Here is a 20,312-nt window from a genome sequence, read left to right as displayed (position 1 = left end):
CATAATGTTCTTCTGGTTGCCTAACACAGTGGGACAGGCACAGACACTGATGTCTCGTGGGAGCAGTCCTTGAACGCAAATTGTCAGAGGTGTGAAGGTGCCCAATCTCCTACAGAACTGAGTGGGACTTTATGTTCCTAAGTAGGATTCAGTAACCTAAATAAATACCTTGTAACTCTCCACATATAGTGCTGAGTTGCAATACAGCCTCTTAATTCCCCACACATCTCTGCATTCTTCCATACATGTTTTTCTCATTGGCTATTTACTGTTAATTGGCAGTGTGGATGCTTAATTATGCTTCTATTTTAGGAGATGTTTCATCCTAATATTATCCTGTATTTCTTTGGATTGTCTGTTTCTCTTCAGCTCTTTCCACTCTTACACTTTCTATATGTAATAAAGGCACCTAATTTCCAGTGACTGTCTTCCCTCTTACAATGGCATGTGTGAAACATAAGACTGATGGTATTTATAGAGCATCTTGTAAAGATGCTTTAAAAGAAATCATGACAGCTCAAAATTGACAGGGATTTGACTATTTTGTCCAATTTGTCTATTTTTTGACCAATGTATGACCAACCAATATTCAAGTTGCATATAGCCAAATTCTACTTTATTTGACTGACAAAAAGGGTGGGGTAGGGATTTGTGTTACAGGTAGTTAAAGGATGCAGAACCTTGTGCCAGTCTAATGCTTTTGTCACAGGAACTACTCTCTGCTCTGCTGTTTGCTCTTCTGAAACCAGCGATAGTAAACCAGAGCATAAATCAACATAAAACGTTCTTCCCATGCTAAACTTTATCTTAGTTTTGGGAGTAGGATGCAGTTTGGGTAGGGATTTAAGTGCTTAGATATTGCAGATTGCTTTTTGTTTCTGAAATATGTTTTCCTTTTTTTCTAGTCAATAAAGGAACATTAATTAATTAAGTAACTAAAGAAATTAATGTGATTGACTGTTTCTTGTGGCTCACAGATTCACGCTGTTTGGCTAATCGATGGCCATGAGTGCTGCATGTGTAAGTAGTTGTAAACACTTTGTTTTATTCATGCTGACTTTTATCACAGAACATCTTAGTTTGTACTGAGGAACACTCCAGGTGGACCATGGCCCTTGCATTCCACCCCAGTGAGGGGTGCTTTCAAAGGGCTTTTTGTTGCTCCATCACTGCGAGGCCTAAACGTGTTCCATAAACAATCTTCTAGGATCAGAGAACTGGAGATGGAGAGAATATGGTAAATTATGTTAGGAACAGGTACAAGGCTGGTGATCCTTGAGAGACCCTCTGCAACACTGCCTGTGGCAGCATGTCTTCTTCCAATCATCTCTTCAGCTCTGGGGTTGTTGCCTAATGCCATGTGGTAGATTTATGCATTTAATTGTCTTGTCTTTAAAGCTATCTAGCTGCTTTCAAACAATATTGTTAACTTTCTACCTAAACAAGCTGATTAAAATGAAAGATGTTTGTACTTGGTCAGCGTCTTCCATGATCTGGGATGCATCTGGGAATTCAATCTGTAGAATCTCTCCATAGAATTATCTAAATATTTCTGGGTACCAAATATAACCAACTGAAATGTCCAGAGGTTAGTAGATTTCAAACAATTTTTAGACTAATCTAAAAATCACAGCAATTTTTTACATAGTACTGTTGGTGCTTCCCATTCACCGGATTTTTTTTTTTTTTGTGGCATTAATATAGTGTAAATAGATAAGTTTTACATGGCAATGCAGAATACAAATGGTTGGCTACTGATATATTTTCTCCTACTCCATATGTGTTAATATGGGACCATACCAGTATTACGGTCATGAGAGATTATGCTGGTAGAAAACATGATCATGGGATTTGACCTCCTTGAAAACAAGGGTGGTCATGAAAGGCCAAATATTCAGCTCATGACTAGTGTAGAACTCTTTTTCTATCATAACAGAAATACTGACACCTGGTTTGCACTTGAAAGCATTATCAAGGAGGCCTGTCAGGGAGGGATGTGAATTTTTTGCTGACATAGCTATGCCAGCAAAAACCCCAGTGCAGAAGCTGCATAAGGAGTTCTTTTACCTGTGCATTTCACTTCTCTTGAGGGATAGGCATAGGTTGCTTGAGAATAAGAGTCTTGTTAGTGTAATTTCTATATTAACCTTTCTAGTGTAAATCAGCTGTAAGCCTCATCCTGCAGGGACCCATATGCCAGTTTATCACTGCGCACAAAGGTGATACATCATAGCTTATGCTTACATTGCTCCCAGGAATGACCTCCAGAGCAACTCTAAGAATGGTGTGACTGTCTCCTGTTCATCTTCTGCCTACAGGCTTGTCTTACAGCTGCAAGTTCCTGACAATGCATGAAATTTCATCTTTGGTGTCTCTCCTGTTGTTGGTTCTACTCTTGAAGATACTTTTGGTGCCACATTTAGGAGATGGTGTAGACAAAACCATTGCTTAACTCAACTACTTTCAGGAAGAAAGGGGGATGGATGTAGATATAACAATGAAAAGGAGAGAAAGAAGCTCCCTAGTAGTGAAGCTGATGATGTGCAACGTGCAAACTAAAGGATGAGAATGTGGAATTTTCCTTGGGTGAATCAGTTCCAGCATAAATAAACATGTGGGAACACTTGGTGGATCAGGATTGTCCTTTTCTGGTGCTATGTACACTACCATAAATAACAAAGACTTCTAAAGAAGTTGGTACTGGGACAGGAGAATAGAAGTGGTTTGAGTAAGCTCAGGTTATGACTTGAAACCTTCCCTTGTCTCTTACAGTGCTCTTCCTGTATGCCTCTAATTATCTTTCATTTAGAAGTTCTACCTTAGAATTGATGCCCTAAAGTGTGGGCTCATAATGTTTGTTGCAGGAAGGACTCCTTTTTCTTTATGGAGAGAGAGACATCCTAACTAGAAATTAAAGCAAACCTCCAGTGTGTGGGTATTTTGTATTGGTTAAGTTACTTCATAACATCTGAAATGAAGACTGGACCAGATACCAGAATACATTATTTGCACTAGTAGAAATTATTTCACATCACACTCTGCAGGAATTCAGACTTGTTCTATTTTTGGGCTTGAAATAGGAACAGCTTGAACAAGCTAGGTGATGTTTTATTTGAGACAAAGGTTTCTTTTTTCCTCAAAGGTTTTTTCAAGACATGCAGAAAGCGCATTTCAAATAATACTGCCAGAGCTAGAGCTGCGTATGTAAGCTCTGTGGCCGTGCACTGAGGTTGATTAATCAGCCAAGGTTAATTGAAATTGGCATTTTCATGTGAAGTCCTAGAGACTCACTTTGGAAATGCATGAATCTGTAGGCCTGCAGTCTCCCTGACAGATGAATCTGGTCTTGAGGATTGCAAATTTGATCCCTGCTGTTACCAGTCCAGCCACAGGGGCCATTTAACAAAAGATCCCCGAGTTAATGATTGCTGTTCTATGACAGGGATATTGGACTTATTATACACTGAACACAAAGGTCTCTGATCCATATTTGTGCCTTGTTTCCTGCTTGGGATTCAGCACCACATGGTGGTAACTGTCTGCTTCATGCAGGAAAGCGTTCTGCTGTGATATCAGTGAGCGATAATATCAGAAGAACATCCATTTCCCATGAATTTAAGCTATTACTGCAGTTAGGTGCAATTATTGAGAATCCCCGTAGAGACGTACAAAAAATGTTGTCTCAGTCCAAAGATGTTGATTCTGGAATGCAGCAGTGCCAGTCTGACATGCTTAGTTTGGGGTCTCAGTGGCTGCTATAAATTGTACCCTGGAAAATGGTTACTAGGGCTATAAAGTATAGTGCTGCATTTCAAGCCCTATTTTAAGTATCAGTGGCTTTGTCAAACTGTACATGTTACTTAAATCGAATTTATATGGTGAAAATATGTTGAAGAGGAACCAATGGAATAAGATGACTTCATAACAAAAAATATTGACTTTGCATATTAACTTCATTAACTTAATGCTGTCTCGTGTGTATTGGAAAATTGTTCAAGTGAGAATAATAGCTTTTGAACTACTTACAGGCTAATAGGTAGTGATTGTAGTCGCTAAGACTTTGAATAGCTGTGGCTGTTGATTACACAGATTAAATGTGAGTGCAGTTTTCAATATGGGTGATTTTCAAAAAACTCATTTTCTGTCCTTCATTTTGACTTTCATGGCTAATGACACTGACTTCTAATGCATATTTAATTCTGAGGGTGGGAAATTAAATTCCTTTTCTTCCATCTCATAGTAGACATGACTGCAAAAGCTTGCCATATGCTTATTTTAAATTGTTCAAGATTTGAAGCTGTCAAATATAAGGTTGCATTAGTGGTGGCTCCCATACAGTAGGACATGCTCTTTTTAAACAGCTGATTTGTTATAGATGTTTGTAGTGTTTATGGCACTAATTTTTTATGCACTCCTTCCTTATGTTTTTTTTTTTTTTTCTCTTCATATCTGAACTGTGTTCTTGTCTCTTTGCATCTGCTGTGATTTCTCAGTGAATGCTGGTTCCCAAGTTCTTTCTCCATGCTCTCTTTTTTTTTTTTTTTTTTTTTTTTTCCTTCTCCAGGGCCTAATTATGAAACAGCTTCAAATAAATACAATTTTTTAACAAAAAACATTCTGCTTCCTGTGAACAATGGGCTGAATTTTTCTCTTTATTCTTGGGGAGTTCTTATTCAGTTGGAGTGCTTTGCAGTTGGCTAGGCCTGAGATTTCTGGGAGCTGTAATTGTGTCTCATTAATTCTTACAGTAATGTAGGGTAACTATAAGGAGCATGCAATTAGTGGTCTGGTCAATGAATAGAGCAGTTAATCAGCAGACAAAGGATGGGGCTCAGGACCTATTAGGCTGAAAGGAAGTGTTACTATTGTCACAGGCAGTAGGAATGCATGCAGACATGCCTTAAAGTTGAACTGTTTAAGGGAACTGTGTATGTCTTTTTGATAAACCAGTTTTTCTACCTATTCCACTGCTTGAGAGAGATTCATTTAAGCTTGCCTGCTAGAAGTCAGAGACCATAGCAGAGGTTTTCAACAGGCTGAATGGGCTGCTCAGTGTATTCTCTCACCTTAACAGAGGCAGCCCCAGGGTTTATCAAAAATAAAAAGTGGCTGAAGAGATGTAAGGCATCCTTAGCTGTTCCTCCTCCTCCTCAGAAAAATGGTCGGTGAATGTAAAGTTTAAATCAGCCATTGTGTAGATTGTCAGTCAGTCGTACTCAGCATGTTTGTCTTCATAATGAACCTTGTTTGTTCTGAATGGCTGTGCTTTCAGTGCATGTAAATGTATGCAAATACTCATAACAGTTTAAAAATGGTGGCTCTTATGGTAACAAATAACCTCTCCTACTTTTATGAAGACCTGACTTCTTCTATATCTAGGGTTTAAAATGCAAAAATGAGTCCAACTTTAGGCAGTGCTTTGGGGTTTTTTTTGTTAGCTTCAGATCAGAACTTCCAGTTGTTTCTGCCTTTGAAAAGGTATGAACCTCATGAATCCTGTGAAATGTTATGACATATGATGATTATTAAGAAAAAAGCTTTATCAATAAAACACTGCCCTTGAGTAACTCTTATTTCTAGTAGGCAATGCTTCAAATGAAAAGTCATTTCTTCTCTTAAGTTAAGCAGACACTTGGCATAAAAAAGCAGTAATTAAAATAACTTTTTTTTTGGGAAAAAAGGGAATTGAACTTTAATAAATAACTCATATTCAGAGCCTAGTGTTTTTCTCAAAACTGAAAGTAATTTTTAACTGTCTTCTTTGTATTAACAGGTCTGTGGCTTTATCTCTTCTCATGGTATTCACATCAGCAGCAAGTAACGTTAGAAGAATAAAGTCTCTCAGGCTTTATATTAAGGATTCAATTATTCCATATAATTAGCCCTGATTTGTTAAATATTTGAAACATTTTCTACTCCTAGGTATGGAACAGTGTACTAGAGTGATCAAAACCACAAATAACTTGTACCTTTACTCAGAAAATTCTTTTTTTATCAAATAATGAGGAAGATTAAGCCTAAGTCTCTCTCTTTTTCTGTTTGGATTTTATTCCTACAAGAAATATCACTTTTGTCCACAATCTCTCGTGTATTTCTATTCCCTTGAAATACAAAGAACCAATGGATTCTGGCATAAATTAGGTAGATTTAATGAAATTCATGAGTTGTAACTTGTGCTTTGAATATAAAATATTTAGGTGAGGTATAAGGTATTTTGCTGATGCCATTATTGTCACCTGTCTGTGTTTTTTCATTCTTCTATGCCTGTTTTTGAAACACTTAGGAGCTGTGGAGTCTTGGGAATAACAGTTTCTGTATACCATATGTAGCAAATCTTTCCGAGGTCATATTTTTTTTAACAGTGTCTTCTTTTAAAGAAGCAGGGCAGACCTACCCTGCAAAATGAGAAAATGGTATTAACTTCCACACTCAGAAGCTGGCTGTTACCTCATATATATGCTACTTTCCCATTTAATTAGAAAGTGATTTCTCATCTGGTGTCAGACAGCATCAAAATGTTGCTGCTCAGTATCACTGGTAAACATTACAGGTTTAGTGGAAATTACCTCCCCCTGCCTACCCCAGTAAGGTTTTTCCTATTGAAACATAGATTCAGTTATGAGGGACTATTGGTCTGGAAGGGATCTTAAACTAAAGTCACTGAAATATTATTTGGAGAGGTAGCAGATTAATTGTGGTCATCTATAAGTTATAAATTATTACTGGAATGGGCATTATGATAGAAATTATAAGCACTCCTTAATAAATAAAGATTGATGAAAATCTTTAACCTTTTTATAAATTAACAGAGTATCCATCTCTATTTCTCTTTACATAGGCACACATATATTTCTACTTAGAAGCATTATCTAGTTTTACTCTGATGGACAGTGTAGGGTAAGGTAAATTAAACAATTCTGTTGCTGTTTTGAGAACTTCTCTTTTTCTTAATATAGTGTAAATCTTATCTTGTATATGTGGCTTGTTGTGCAAGTCTTCAGGCTGTGAGAGTCCCAGAGCAGAAAAAGTTTAGAGCTGTCAATTAAATGTATACAAGTGAAATTTAAAGTGCCTTATCTTAGTAGAAATCCTTCTGCACATGCATTGTTTCTTCTGGTACAAGGTGACATTGATTATCATAACATAAACACATGGATTTTGCTCTCTAATTTAAGCTACTTGTCTATGTTTCTTCATCTGTTATCAGAACAGAGCGAAAATATTGTTTTCTGGCCAATTGCTCCACCTGTTTTAAACTTTGTTCATGAATATTTTTGTTAAGTGTCAGGTCTGACTGTGTTGAAGCTGTTGGTTAAGTTGGTACTGTCACCAAATCACCTCCCCACTATGAAAGACATACTGGTTTTAAAAGATGGCTGAAGTGAAATGAGGGGATTGCCTCCAGAGTGAAAGTAATTCCATTATAACTATTTCACATATTATGTACCAACCCTGAAGAATCATCTTAAGGGATCAGGCTATGGTGCCCACAACCAGTAAGTAATTTTCTCAGTCAGTTTAGCAATAAATCTGTAGAGTATACAATACTGCTGAGAGAAACATACCACTGAAGTCACCTTTTTTTAACCTGAGATTTAGAAGAGTAAGCTATTTAAGTTCAAAACTGTGGCTCTAAGTGTACCTCCTTAACTTCAGTCTAGCCCAGGTGACACCTAAATTCCATGAGCAACTTTACTGAGCAACTTTACTGTTCCATGGTACCTGCCACACTTGTTGCAGCCAAGGTCCAAAACAGCTCTGTTTTGGCAGAGCTTGTTGCCATGCTCTGTCAGCCTGACTAGCATCCAGGAAGCAGATGTTATGGGATCAGAACTACCTAGGACAGCTGATCTGATAAATGTTCTCAGAGCGCACAATATCCTTGGACAGCTTCATGTCCTCCTAAAATGCAGTGATAGCAGCTGCTGCTGTGAGAAAAATGGAGCAGTTCCCTTTTATATAACATTATAGAAGCTAGATATTCATCCAAGAAATGTCTGAGTGGACTTGTGTATTGATAGGCTACCCTAGCTCCTAGAGTAGAGGCTAGACTGAGCTAGCAAAAGAAAATAGTGTTAGTCCTTTAATGCCTTTACATATGAAATGGTTTGTCAGGAATTTGAACCAGAATCAATTCAGTGACCCAGAAGAGAATATGGAGAATTGGTGTGCAGCATGGTCTTTGCAATTTGTCACAGCAAATAAGCTGTTCTATAGGCTACTTGCTGCAATTGTTGTATAACTTTTTCTAGATACAGTTTCTTTAGCAAACTTGCCTGAAAGAGCATGAATTAAAATAGCCAGGAGCAAGAACAGGTAGTCTTTCTGATGGCTGTGCTGAAAGAAAACTTCTTGTGACTGTTGTTCCTCATTTCATTGTAGTCTATAGTAAAGGAAGAAGTAAAAGTCTTCCTGACTAGGAATTGTTCCAGCTGTATTTGAAACGTGATGATTTGGACCATCTATGTGCAACTTAGAAATTATGGTTGACATTGTGGCATTTTCACTATATTGCAAAATTTTTTTGTATATCTGCTTTAGTTCTCAAATGTTTGATGGCAAGATAATGAACACTGTACTTTGTGAATAAGTTTTGACTTGCATATCAGAAAGACTGGTGGCATTGGGAAGTCTTGTTTTCTTGCAAAGACCTAGAGAATGAAATGCAGAAAATGTCCACATTGGCATTAGCATGATGCCAGGTATTAATTTACAGAGAAAGATCAGATTTTTTTTTTTTAAAGAACAAAATATGTAACTGAAAGACTAGAAAAGGGTAGGAGAAGTGGTTTGACTCCAAAGGTGCCCTATAACCTTAAGATTAACCCTAAAATCTATGGGAAGGATTTTGGATAGTATGAACTTCTCCCAGGGGTGAAGTCCCTAGTGATGAGAATTTGCCCAGAGCTGACACACCTTAGTTTGAATCTCTTCACTTTCAGCTGCTATGCTTGCATCAACTTCAGGTTTCATGTGATCCCTGAGTTGCACATAACTTTCCTCCTATCCACATTTATGTCTTACTGTCACAAAGGAGGAACAGTCATACAGGATCAGACTAAACATCTGTCTAGCTGGATATCCTGTTTCTGACAGCAGCCTGGGGTAGCATATAAGAAAATGTGAAGCATGTAATGATCTCTTCTTGGTGTAGTCTCCTACATTCTACTGAATCATGGTTTTGGGACTTCCTGAGCTAGAGATAATGCTAACATTTTTCATCCCTTCTCACAGTTCCATTAGTAGTGCAAGCCTTAGAGACTTACTTTCTTTTTTTTTTAACGCTTCTTTTGCCTTTTGTTTAAGAACTTTTTTTTTTTTTTTTTTTTTTTTTTAATGTGGTATCTTACACAAGCACTCTTTCAATGAACAGCTAAGCTAATATATCTTTTTCCATGTTTAAATTCCTCTTTGGAATTCTTTTCTTCCTTGACATCTACCAGAATAAGTTTGTTGCTAATTTATTTCTATTTACTCTGTTAGTTAGCTGTTCATTAATGTGAGAGGAAGGGTGTGGGGGATCCCTAGGGAAGCTGCTGGCTGTACAGGCTCCAGCAGGATGGCCCCATTTTAGCTGCAGTGCTAGAGAACTGGGAGGAGTTAAGGTGCTCAGTCCAAGACAAAATTTTTGAGAACTAACAGCTCCAGGAGCCTTCAATTCCAGAAACCTCTCATTTCTCTGCAAGACAAACTTGTTGTGCAACCCAGGTCTCAGCATGACAGGAAGCAAGCCAATTGCCACTGACACAGGTTTTTGAATGATGTGGATAATCAAACAGTAAAATAATTTATTTGGCTTCTGGTTCCCAGCAAGTTGTGACTGGTCCTTTTCTAAATCAAACCTTGTCTGAAAAGGATAAATGGTGCTACACTGCACACTGCCTTCCCTCCCCCTTCTTTGCAGCAGGAAGTAAAAGCGTCTGTGGAAGAACTTTGGTGTGAGCAAACACAATATTGAGCCAGGAAATGTTTATGCAAGAGCATGTGAAAACCTGAAGGAAAATGTAGATCTGTAAAAAAATCTTGTACCCAACAACTACTTCCTTCTCCTCATCAAATATAAAGGAATTTAAAATTTCTTGCTATTTTAGAGCACATGGTTTTTAATTAAAAGAAAAAGAGAAAAAAAACTTCTGTGATTACTATAATTTTGAGTTAGATCTGTTCTTTTTCACTTTAGAATAACTTCTGTTGGAGCACTCAATAGACCAGTGCTGGTTTCAGGAGGAGTGGATCTATATCCTTTGTAGCTGTAGGTGTATAAATCTCTGGGCTCCTACATTTGAAAAAATGATACAACTGAAACAATTCTGACCACAGAAATTCTTGTCTAGATGTAAATTAATAAAAACGGAGGAGTGGTCTCTAAAAACTTCATACATGGGAAAGGAGTAAGAAATATTACTGAGTCATTGTCAAACACTTGCCAAAGCCAAACAAAGAGTTTATAATTTTTTCTGTTGCTACTTTTGCACGCTGATAGGTTTATGTGGAGCGATTAAGCCTCTGGAACACAAGATGCAGTTTATGTGTCAGCTAATCCAGCGCTGACCCCAACTTTCTAGTCTCTGTGGGAAGGTCCTCTTCTGTTCAGCATCTTGTCAGCTACTTTGAATGCACTTAATCCTCCTCATATTTTGTTGTATAGGCCAGGCCAAAAATATGTTCTCATAATTCAGGCCAGGCAAATTAGAAAGGCTTTGCCTGCTAGGCAAACTCATTATTTTATTGCTCAAAGGTTTCACTGTGAAAGCAATGTGTTGTTCCTCCTCTGTGTCACAACAAATATAGTCTAGAATCACCTGCATTTCCGTTCCCTTTCATATCCAGTTCTCAATAATTTCGATGCTATGCAGGTCTCTTTATGCTCCTCTGTTTCTCAGGTTATTCTCCCCCCTTCATCAATTGACCTTCAGATTTAGAATCCTCCTTTGTTGCTGCATGGCATCTGTATTGCCAGTCATCTCTCAGGGTCAGTCAAATATTGCTGTTCTTGTTATTGACAAGCAGATAAAAGAGTTTGGTGAGTGACCTGTGGTAATAAACCAAAAAATAACTTTCTACCATGAGTACGTTATGTCCTGGTTTTGAATTCTGCTCCTAAAGTCTTGCTTGCTGAGGTCAATTTGTTCAATTGATAGTAAGTTATTTTTATGTTTTCTGGTTCTGTACTGCTTTTGGGCACAGAAGGTTGGAGGGCACTTGTTAGAGGCTTAGCAGCAATGTTAACCTCTTCTTTTTTGAGGTTTTCAGTCATACAGAATAATATAGTGCTTAAAAAAGTGTCCTCAAAATTTCAGGGATATGATTTTTTGCTTATGCCAAGGAGCCCTTCTCATCCTTTGGAACAAAAAACCTAGTAATAAACTGGGATTTGGAGGTTAGAACTTTTTATTTGTAAAAAGTTTTGTTATTATGCTCATGGATTGGACTAATACCTATCAATAAATCAGATTCTATGCTGTTGGTGGAGACTGAACTTTAGGCATAATTTTATGAGTAACTATCTTTTACATGAATGTCTCTGACTTAAAAAATCCCCAACATACTCAGATGGAGTACAGCACTCCTATTCATCCACTTGTTTTCTTTTTGGTTTATCTGAATGAAGGTAGATGTTGAGCTACAAGACACAAAGACAATGGATGTATGCCAGAACCTCAGTCAGGATTATAGGCTAAAATTAAAATAAAAATTATAACTATATTCAGCTGTGGTTACATGAGAGTTTGCTTGTTTTCTTTGGTGGTTTGTCATTATAGGTTGTTGTTATTGTTTGTTTTTGTTTGTTTATTTGGTTTTTAATTATGAGAAAGATAGTATTGGTCTCCAAATATTGAATCTTTTGCTGCATTTCTGATTTGGAAAACTTGCATTGTGCTTCCTCCTCCTCCTACCTCTACTTCTACTGCTGCTACTACTCCTGTTAATAGTTATAGTTGAGTAGTGTTTAAGACGTGTTTTTACATCAAGAATAACAAAAGAGATGTCTCTTGTTTTGGAGAATTTACCTTCTGACACAAGAGACAAACCACGATACACAGGGTGGAAACTGTAATCAGTAGTACAGGGTATGGAAGTAGAAATTATTATTAACAATATTGTTACTGAGGTTTTTGAAGGCTTCAAGTGAAGGAGAGGATGAAGGAGAAGATGGACTTGAAGAATAATGAAATTACCCTCTAGCTATTTCTGGGGATTTCCTGCCTCTGAGAGACAACATTGCAGGAAGCACCAACATGGTTACTTAGGTGAACTGGGGGCTTATCTGGAGTGCTTGATACACAAAACATGAGTGTCTGAAAAATGGGCTAATATATAAATAGAAAATTAAATATCTATGTTTAATAGAACTTAATAGAAGAGCATGCTGTATGACAAAGTGATACTCTGATTGGAGTGAAGGAGGGGCGTAGGTCCAGTGAGTCATGGATGAACTCTCTTAGTCTCTAAGGCCAGGCAGCTCTTGGGCACTGCCTTTCAGTGCTGATGGTCTGGAGAGGTGGGGCTGGGTCTTACAGACATCCAGAGTCTGAATCCACTACCCCACTCCTGCTTTATCTTCATTAGGTGGAGTGGCTGTTGAAATATGACTTTGTATGTGTATTAATCACCACCTGGTTCATTATGAAACTATTTCTAACATTTTAGTAGCTCTGTCTGAGATACTCTCTCCCACCCCTGACACATTGCCAAGACCTCACCATTTGTATCCAGCCTCGAATTAGCCGTTGTTTTGTACAATGTCATATTGCAGCTGCTCCTAAAGTTATGGTTGCAAATCCACATTCTGGAACTGTAGGATGATGCTCACGTGCCCATTTATGGATGCTGCTGATACTCTGAATTGTTAAGGTGTTGATATTCTGATGTACCAAACACAAAAACTGAGGAGGTTTGAGTAACTGTAAGCAGGATGCTCAGTGAGGACAACTCACCAGAGCAACTTTTAATGAAAGTGGAGGCAGGCTGTTGGCAAGGTGCCATACAGGAATGGCTGAAACTCACCTGACAGGTTCTATGCAAAATTTAAGAGATTTAAATAATTTTCTTGAATAGTTATCTTGTGTGCTGAGTATTCACTGCAGCCTCTCCATTCATTCATCTGCCAGATTTATTGTGCTTCAACTCTTTTACTCACCACGTTTGCTACCTGTCAAATCAAGACTTTAATCTTGCTTGCCTCCTCTTCCTCATTCTTCTATATGAGGTTTCCCCTGCCCCTGACATGCATTGTAAAGAATTGGTGGCAAGTGTCCTATATGTTGAATTAGAATGGTGATAATGCAAGACTGAGTGTTTCAGTCCCTTTGCTGTCCTTTTCACTTCAGTTACAAATTTTAAATAATATTTATTTCCTGAAATGATGTCGATTTTTTACTGACATGCAGTTTACCATTGGGTTTATTTGTTGTATTTTTAAAACCTAATGCCTGCTATCTTATCCATTGTTTTATAGATATATAAAGGGCTCTGAAAGCAGCTACATGGTGGAATTTAGCAGTGCATGATACATTTTATTAGGATTAAGAGCTTGTAAATTAATATCGAAGTTCTGAGAGCTTCAGAATATATCTGCCTGAAAAAATAGCAGTAGTGACTTGATATGATATTTGTATGTTTGCTTTTAGTTTGCAGAATGCCTCTGAGAGACAAGCTTCCTGCTAGCCAATTTATTTTTCAGATAACAGGGACTGTCAAGAAGTACATTCAGAAGGAAAACACAGTAATTAATTTGTCACTGAAACCTGAGGGGTCCTCTTCCTCATATAGGTGATAATGAAGGTTTTGCATGTAATTAGCAGGAATAATTAGCACATTTCTGGTAACAAATAGACTGAGTGGTTCTCTGCAAATAAATTAATTGTTGTGCTAACACAGGCAATTGTCTCTTTATTGTCTGACAATGCCCCTTGTTTGCACTAAAGCCTATTTCCGACCTTAGCAGCTTTTCACAAATAGGAAAAAGAATCTATAAAATTGTACCTCATCCATCTGCTTTTAAGAAACTTCAGGACCACCAAGGGACTTGTTTGTTGAGATTTGTTAAACAATTTATAATCATGAACGTGTGTTTCACTATATTAACAAATAGATTGTTGAAATCAAATTAGTGGGTAAGCCAGAAAACCCACACTAATCAGTCAACTGCTACTCTGGGCATCTAGAAGAAGAAATGTTTCTGAAAAATAATATAGCAGTAAATTCACAGGGAACATGAACAAATCCCAGAATTCCACACATAATCACAAAATGAAGCAGTACTTGTTTTGTGTGTTAGATGTTCTTCGTAATGCAAAATCACACTGTGATGTGTGCACTCTTTGCTTCACTGCTGTAAAAAGTGAAGGTGACGCAGGTCTGCTAAGACATGTCTTCTGAGCAGCCTTAGTTTAGGTAAGGCTTACTTTGCCTATATTCTGTCTTCATTTGCTCTTTTCAGAAGATCTAAAAAGCTACAGTTGAGCTAGGCTTTCTACTTCAGGTGTTTCGTTTCATCCTTTCTCTTTTCTTTTTCCTTCCTGTGTTTCCTCTGCTTAGGCACAAATGTCATCTCAGCAATAAGCTTACATTAGCTTCTGGGTCTCCATAAATCTGGAAACTGTTGGTTATGGTGAAGTCTGCAGATAGACTTCATTCCTCCCATGTGCCTGTGGAGGGTATAGAAGAGGAAAGGGAGAGAATTTAATTTGAAGATGGGGTGCTGCATATATAGGGTTGGGTAAAATAATAAATTTTGTTTAAGGGAAGTATTGCTGCTTCTATTTTTTTGCTAGAATAGTAATTCTCCAGTCTTACTCTGGAATGGAAACAATGGGAATATAACTGATAGGTGCCTCTTTTTCTTTGAGGGGAGGATGTTTTGCCAAAATGACAATTTATTATTTCACTTGCAAATGAGTATTTATATTGATGTGTGTTTTGATTTTTATATTTTTGGTTTTTTCCTTGCTTTTCTCTAGTAGCCACGGCACTGTGCAATACAGTTAAATCTTGTGACATAATGGCAGCGATTATAGGAATTAATGTATCAAACTGCGGCAGAAACCAGTCCTGCATTTTTCAGTGAGAAGTGTTGTTTAATAGCAATGGTTTCTTAAAAATAATAAAAAAATAGGCAATCTTTAGTTTCCTAAACTGGTGTTTTCTGGTGTCATACATCAGTGGAAATTTAACCATTGGATCTACACTTCCCCTCTTCTGCCTTGTTGGAGAAATGCTACTCATTGCAGCTATTCCATGTTCTTGTAATAGATGACATATAATGGGTACAAGAATATGGAAACCACCATCATCAAAAACCTCACAGCCAAACAGTGCTTTGCAAGTGTCTGTACTGTTGTGAAACTTAAGACTTGTCCAAACACGTGGCTGGTTGACTTCAATCCCTTTTCACCAGTGTGTTGCATGTCAGCCAGACAACTTCTGCTGTGCATCATGTCAGGTGTTGAGTTGTTGGCTATGCTAAGTGAAACTTTGTGAGAATAAAAATAATACCTACTAAAAACACATGAAAACTTGCATCTATCTTCCCAGGGACATCCTGCAAAAAAATTTTAGGCTTTCTCTACTGTTTGCTTTTGTGACCACTATTGGTCATCATGCCAAAGTAACTTCTTCCATGTTGAAATGATCCTGTGGAGAGGCATGTAAGCCTTGGAAATTGTGCAATCAAGCCTTTTACTTTTTGCAGGAAATTTCTCAGTCCTGAACTAAGATTTGGACTTTATTGTCCACGTAGGAGAAGACTTATTAACAATGTTAGTATTAATTGATGGTTTATGTGGAACTGGGGAGACAAATGGTTGATGAAAGCTGGCTCAGCAGCAGAGTGGGGAAGAGAGATTCTGAATGGGCTGACTCAATACTCAGGGTAGCACTCCTGAATTGTTTAGAAAATGTGGCTTTCCATGAGATGTGGAGGACCCTGCCATTCAACCTTGTTACCTCTTTCTCTGGTGGATCTTTAGGATGCCACTGTTTTGTGGCTTTATCTTGAGTGAATTTTCTATCCCATTTTTCTTCCCAGTACCTATCCAAGTGCACAGCCAGCACTTTCACTTGTGTCGTGCTTGGTGCTTGCTGCTCTCTGCCTCTCTTTAGCTACTGTCAAAAAAAAAAACCCTAGCTGACCAAGATGGTGGCTCTGCATGAATTAAATAATAGAAAGCTTGAAGGAAAACCAGATTTATGCTAGCAGCAGAGGCAGAAAAGCATCCTAGTTTTTCTGATTTGGTGTTCCATCTGCGTCTTCATTGTTGAGCCAACATGGAGCCTTATGAGGTAATTTGGCCAAGTTATACAACATTCTTCTCAAAGAAGAGCAATATTTTATGACACTTTAAAATCTTTGGTCCTTTTTTGTTACTGCAAACTTTTTTTCTCTTGTACGATGCTGATTGTCAACGGCTAGAAAAGTGAATTTAAGTGAAGGATTATTCATATAATCGATCACATGGAGGTGGCAATAGAAGCCCTGGTACAGCCTGGCAGAAGAGTTGACACAATCTATGATCCACACTGTGCTCCCTGTGCTCTCCTAGGGCCCCTCAGCTTTGCATTGGATGCCAATGCATAACCTGCTGCTTGCTGCACTCCTAGGGTAGCTCTGTCCATGTGTAGGTGCACAATAAACACCAAAGTGGGGTGGGTAAGTCCAGCTGTGTGATTCAGAGATGAGCAATGTGCATCCATGCCTGTGGGGCTCTCCCTGTGGGGTGCAAGGGCACATGTTGGCAGCACACTTAGTTCCAGACAGCTCAAGGCCTCGGTGTGTGTTCAGCCACAGGGCTGGGCATCACCAGACAATGTGTTAAGTGACTGTATAATTTGTACCGGTGACAAATGTTGACAGAAGAAAGATAAAATCTAGGATTAATATTGTTCTCATTAAAATGTTTCCTTTAGTGCTAATTCTGCCTGCTGAGATATGCTGTTCATATTTGAACTGCTGCTGTACACAGAATTTGGTAGGATGAACAAGTTTAATTCCTCAGCTATTTAATAAAGCATGTGTTTTCTTTTTGAATAAAGTGAAGATTTTTTACTTCTGTTGTTTTATAAATTCTTATATGTGATGACAGCCTTGTGGTGTCTTCTGTCTTTGTGTTCTGTTTGTAACAATGAGCATGTTCATGAACATGAATGTGTTCTTTATATTTTGCTTTATGAAGCCACTTGGAAAACTGTTATCCAATACAAATTAAAGTGTCAGTTGCTGATCTTGCATCTCAGTGCTTTATCTACATTTTCCCAAAACTGAAATAAATCAAGGTGTGATAGATCTTAGCAAATTTCTACAGTGATTTTATAAAAATTGAATAACACCAGAACTTCTGGGAATCACACAACATGATGGTACATGATAGTGGGGGATGCAGACACAAGAATTTGTAATGTTTGCTCCAATCATGTTCTAGAAAGTTTTTTAATATAGTCCGAAATCCAGTATAGAAGGAGACAAGCAAGCAGTAGTTTAACTTTCCAGGCTCCTTTTCTCTGAAGGCTCAACAGTACTGATAACTTTCAAAGGAATAACTTTCTGCAATTTGCTTTTAGTCATTGTTGGTAGCCTGACTTGACATAGTAGGATTAACTGAGGAGATTTACAAGAGCTGGAAAAGGTTTTCTTTGGTTGTTGTTTAGATTTTGTATTTTTCTCTTGATTTAGTTTTAATCTAATCTCTTCTGGGCACCAAGCAGAGCTGAAAAGTGAGTGACTTTTTATCTAAATTGAAGTGATAGCAATTGATCAGGTTTTCATCATCTGTCTTTGCTGTCATTGGTGCTTCCTCTGTGATCTGAAGTTGACTGAGAGAAATGAAAACTTAATTGAATTCTTTAGTTCTCTAGTTGTTTATTTATGGATAGGTATGTTGAAGCATGGTGATGTAGAACAGAGTTCTCTTTCTTGCTATGAATATAAAGATCTTATTGATTTCATTAAAAGCAGAGACATATTTGGCTTTCATAAAAAAGCAGGATGAAATCTAGCTTTGTATCATGACTTGAGAGTTGGTCATTGTGACTGATAGATCAGAGAGCTGGTCACCTTGGTGAGGTTTCAGGTAGTGCTTATCTTCCACATTTTCATTTTGTTACTGACTAAAGGACTGAGAAGGTTTTTAGAAAATGCATTTTACAAAAATACGCTGGTACCATTACCTTTGTGGAATTTGAGAAATACCTGGTAGAGTCTTCAAAAGATATCCCAACATTTTGTTTTTCCTTCTGCTTTAGTTTTCCTCATTAAAAAATTACATTGATTTGGATATTTTACTGTACAGATTGTGGACTGTTAGAACAGCAACATTACTGTTCATTAAGCAGTCAAGAAGAAAAGCAAAATTCAGCCTTGTCATAGGAAAATCAACCTCATAAATGTTTGTGAGTAATAAAAAGCATATAAAAAGATTTTTTACAGAAATGCTTAATTTTTTTTCAGATGTCAGAAGTATTAGCTTAAACATGGAAAAGCAGATATTTTAATTGTGTTATGCCACATGGTCACTGTAAGACTTTTCAGAGGTATTTTTCCAGGTAGATATATTCTCAGTACCAACTCTTGTAGTCAGTATGCATTGATTCCACCAACACATGGGGAATTCTAGTCCAAGTTAAATATTAATAGAGTTTCCTGCTTGCAAACTCTCTGCTGCTTTTCAGCTTAGCAAATAAGCTCCTTGCCCAAGGATTTGGTCAAATGAGGGGGGAAAAAGCCCAAATCACCAAAAGAATACCTTAAACTTTAGTTTGTTTGATTTTCTTTAGAAAGGACCAGGCCATAATTTTATCCTTTTTTCATTGAGTAATTATATTTCCAAATGTCATGACATTGAAACAAATTCAGGGATTTGAGAGGTATATATGATATTTTTGTGGTAAATGTCCTTGAATTCTTCTTGTTAATTCACAATATATTTGCAGAGCTGATCTAAGTGTTAGAGCAAACATTGACAGCTCATGTTATTAGGAAGCACAGAAGAAAGACGTAAGAATTAACAAAGACTGATGTATACCGTGAAGGTAAAGCTTTTAATTTTATTTTTTTCCTTCCCATGTGTTGGTGGCTTTTCTCCTGTATTGGAAGGCAAAAAAAATGCTGTCTCAGAGCAACAACCTTTTTTTTTTTGTTTGTTTGGATCCTTAGCCATTGCTCAATCTTAATGATGCTCACTGTAGTTCACCAACAAAACACCTTACAACATCTATTCTCTCACAATCTGCAAATTACAAATAACAGCTGAGCCTTTGTTGGCTCATTACATTAACCCCCTCCACTCTAGAGGGGTAAAAATAGTTTCTACAAGCATTGAAATTAAAATATTCCTAACACTAACCTAATGTTTCTAGTAGTCTAGTAAACAACTCCTATTGAAATTATGGATTGTACTGGGATGTATTTCATCATAGGAAGACAAGTTCTTGGGTCAGTAGCTTCTTCTGCCCCCGAGAGTGTTATTAATTTAAGTTACCCATCAGTCCTACCCTGTCATTTAATCTGAATGAGTGCTCTTGGTATGAAAGTTGCTGTGAATGGCATCATCCCTTTCTTGTCTGAGGAGTATTTATTGCTTTGATAGTAGAAAACAAAATCATATACAGTGGGCTAATAAAGTGCTGTAGATGTCACTGCATGCTGGAATCTAAAGATGTGAAAATATATTAGGTGGCAAGGTCGCAGGGCTTAGGGGTGGCTCCTGTAAGAAGCCACCAGAAGCTTCCCCTGTGCCTGACAGAGCCAAAGCAGAGCCAATGCCAGCTGGCCATGGCTGAGCCCATCAGCAGCCTTGGTGGTCCCTCTGAGTTAACAGGCTTAAGAAGGGAGAAAATTCACTGTTCAAGAGAGAGCTGCAGCTGGGGACAGAATATGTGAGTGAAAGAGCTCTGCAGACACCAAGGCCAATGGAGAAGGAGGGGAGGAGGTACTGCAGGCACAGAGATTCCCCTGCCGGCTGTGGTGAGGACCATGGTGAGGCAGCTGTGCCCCTGCAGCCCATGGAGGTCCGGGGTGGAGCAGAGATCCACCTGCAGCCCATGGGACCCCACAATGGAGCCAGAGAGGCTGTGACCTCATGGAAAGGCCATGCTGGAGCAGACTCCAGGCAGAACCTGTGGACCCACGGAGAGACAGGATCCCACATTGGAGGAGGTTTGCTGGCAGGATTTTTTTGTGGAGGACAGTCTCCTGCAGGAGTGACTCCTCATGAGAACAGAAGTCTGTGAGGGGTTGTTTCCCCAGAGAGGAAGAAGCAGCAGAGACAGAATGTGAGGGACTGACCACAGCTGTTTGAAAATGAGATTGACAAAAA

Source organism: Zosterops lateralis (genome assembly GCF_965231275.1).
Source record: "Zosterops lateralis genome assembly, chromosome: 1".
In the NCBI taxonomy this organism is placed as follows: Eukaryota; Metazoa; Chordata; class Aves; order Passeriformes; family Zosteropidae; genus Zosterops; species Zosterops lateralis.
The sequence above is the reverse complement of the archived record's forward strand: the minus strand, read 5'-3'. Positions refer to the sequence as shown.